The sequence below is a fragment of the Photinus pyralis genome, unplaced genomic scaffold (assembly GCF_008802855.1).
Source record: "Photinus pyralis isolate 1611_PpyrPB1 unplaced genomic scaffold, Ppyr1.3 Ppyr1.4_LG3b, whole genome shotgun sequence".
NCBI lineage: Eukaryota > Metazoa > Arthropoda > Insecta > Coleoptera > Lampyridae > Photinus > Photinus pyralis.
The window spans coordinates 22,761,178-22,764,576 of record NW_022170510.1 but is presented as its reverse complement, the minus strand read 5'-3'; positions in this window follow the sequence as shown (position 1 = coordinate 22,764,576).

Sequence of the window (3,399 nt, the reverse complement as noted above, 5' to 3'; positions counted from 1 at the left end):
ACGCATACTCGATCAAACATAATGAATTATTTTGTAAACGAATTTTGACGAAGAAAACTATTTGTAAAACATAAAATTGTGTATGTACCAAGGGCATAAACTGATGTTTATACTCTCGGGCGACTAAAAAGCTCTTGGGCCATAGGCCCTCGAGCTTTTTAAGTCGTCGCCCTCGAGATTATAAACATCTCTATTATGCCCTTAATACATAAATAACTATTACGTTTTCTTTAGGTTATCGATTTCGGCACCTAAAGAAAACGTAAAAACAATTATAAGTATACAGCAACATTCAACGTTTTATTTAATGCATCCTTATAATTCTAATAATGGAGCAATTCATCGATAATTATTTATGAAGGTATTTAAATGAAATTTGATACATATGCACTTTGAAAAGCAAATTTAGCGCCAGTTTCAAAATTTGGTTTTACGCATGCGCAGTGCCAACTTTCTTATTTATGGAGGCATTCAAATGAAATTTGATACATAGCCACTTGGAATAAAAGCAAATGTAGTGCCCCTTTCCAAATTTGGTTTTGTGCAGGATGTGCAGTGCCAACTTTCTTATTTATACAAGCAATTAGGAGCTAAAGCAGACAAATTCAGCGACTGACGCCCAATCAGTCTACTGCCCGTACTGTCAAAAGTTTTCGAAAAGGTAGTGGACGGCCAACTACGTTGTTACTTGACCCAGAATAACATTCTCCCTGACAATCAATCAGGGTTTCGGCCTGGTTATAGCTGCACCACTGCACTACTAAATGTTACGGATGATTTACTGAAAGCTAACGATGAGAACAAGATGTCCATATTGCTACTCTTGGATTTCAGTAGAGCATTCGATACAATTAATCATCAAACTGCAATTTCCATCTTACGTGCTACAGGTCTTTCTCCTAATGCTACCTCATTACTTCATAGCTACCTAACGGGCAGGTCACAGTGTGTTACTTTAATGGGTAAGTCATCTGGGTACAGGGAACTATCTAGGGGTGTGCCGCAAGGGTCTATTCTTGGCCCCTTATTGTTCACTATATATACTTTGTTTTATACATCAGTTCTTAAGACGTGTCTAGTTCACATGTATGCAGACGACATGCAGTTGTACCACTCCTTTAAAAGTGAACATTTACACGAAGCGCTAAATCTGATTCAGAGTGACCTTAAGGCTATTGAAAGGGCTTCATTGGCGCACTCGCTGGTTCTCAATCCTCTAAAATCGGCAGTCATGTTGTTTGGTAACAAGCAGAAAGTCACCGACTTGAAGCATTTGGTAAAATTCAGAATTGGCGACAAAGCTGTTGCACTAAAGGAGGAAGCAAAAAATTTAGGAATAATGATAGACAATTCGTTTAGATACAACAAATTACTCACTAGCTACATTCAGAGAGCATATGCAAATTTAAAATTTATCTTTCCCCATAGGCACTACTTGTCCCAAACTTTAAAAGCTCAACTCTGTAACGCGCTGGTACTAAGCCACTTTAATTACTGTTCGCAAGTCTACGGTCCGTGCATCACTCAGGATATGTCTGCAAGAATACAGCGAGTACAAAACTCCTGTATTAGACTAGTATTTGGTCTTAGGAAGTTTGATCGAGTATCTTCCAAATTAAAAGAATTACGCTGGTTCAGCATGAGGGATAGGCGACTGCTTACTGCGGCGTGTCTGTATCATAAAATTATCTGGAACAAATCTCCTCCATATTTATACCGCAAAATATCTTTTAGAACCGATGTTCACAACTTAAATTTACGGTTTAGTGGTGGGATTACTCCACCCTCTCATCACACAGAAATGTACAAGAGATCTTTTAGTTATAATATTTTTAAAGTATATTCGTCTGTTCCAGATTTGATTAAGCCCCTTTCTCCGCAGTATTTCAAAATTAAATTGCGTCAAATATTAGCCCATGACTCTGTACGTACGTTGTAGATTGTCATTCATATCTACCTTGTTTAACTTGTCTCTCGTCTCTTTGTCCGCTTTTCTTAGTATATTACTCAATCTCTTTTCATCTCACTCTCATTTAGTTACTCCTATGTGCATTTATTACTATTTCATATTTTCCTTTGTATTATATTACTCAGTTATAAGCATTACTTGATTATGTTAATTCTAATTGTATTCAGGGAGTCGGTGGAAGATCAGAACCTGCCTGTGCAGCAACTGAACCGATAACCCCTGTGGTTTCCATTTCTTTAACACATTATTATTATTATTATTATTAATTAAATGAAATTTCATACATATACACTTTAAATAAAGGCAAAACTAACATCAGGTTTAAAATTTGGCTTTGCACATGCTATAGCCATATCCAGGAGCATGCGATACTATACCTATTCGCGATTCAGAATAACAGTGAGACCTCTGGTGGCAGTACATTGTAATTATAATTACTATTGATGGTACACTACCGCCATTTTGTTGATTTACAATGGCCAAAAGTAATTTTACGACTGTAAAAGTAAATACACTTGCAATCAATGCAATTACTTACAGCTTAAAGAGCAAGAATAGTTTAAAGCGTCGGATTTTATCACTGTACTTTCAAAAATTTTAAATGTGACCAGTGTAATTTTGCAACAAACAATAAGGATAATGTAAGAAATCGTCGTCTAAGGCATATTTCTTTAAGGCTCTGCTGCAGTGAAAATGATTATTCAAATTTTAGCGATAATTTATACCAACACCATTTTATATTTTTCATTAAAATTATATATTCGTATAACAGCATCAAATAGTTACTCTTAAATTGTAAGTAGACACAATCTCAATCTCCAAAGATATTTTTTTAAATTTATATTTACCTACCACACATTATCAATAGATAATGCGGCGTGATATACCTATTGAACAGATTAAAATCTGTGTCTATGGGTAGATTCATCCAACACAAATAAATAATCACTTATACAACAAATCTTTTCCTCATATGTAGTAATTCAACACTGTTTTGCCATTTATTGTAGGTACATATAAATTCCATATTCTAAAGCTAGAAAATACTTAGAAAATGAAATTGAAATGACGTGTCAAAGAATAGGTTGTGCATGCGCAATGCTAACTTTGTTATTTGTGGACGGATTTTTCTGGAATTTTAAAAGAAAGAAGGAATGAATATGAACTAAATGTACCTCAAAAAATAAATTTTATTGTAAATACATACTTACTACGCAGGCTAAAAATACACAAAACAATAAATTATTGTGCCTGTCCAGACCCACATTCGATATTTGTGAGCCAATTCTTCTGAAATCTTAGGGTAGTACTCTTCTTATAAAATAAAATTGAAGTAGCCAAAAAGGATTGCGCATGGGCCACATTTTAACGAAGTTTTAACAGGAGGTGGTACTTATACCTGTAACTAATTTGAGCGTAGGTATATATAA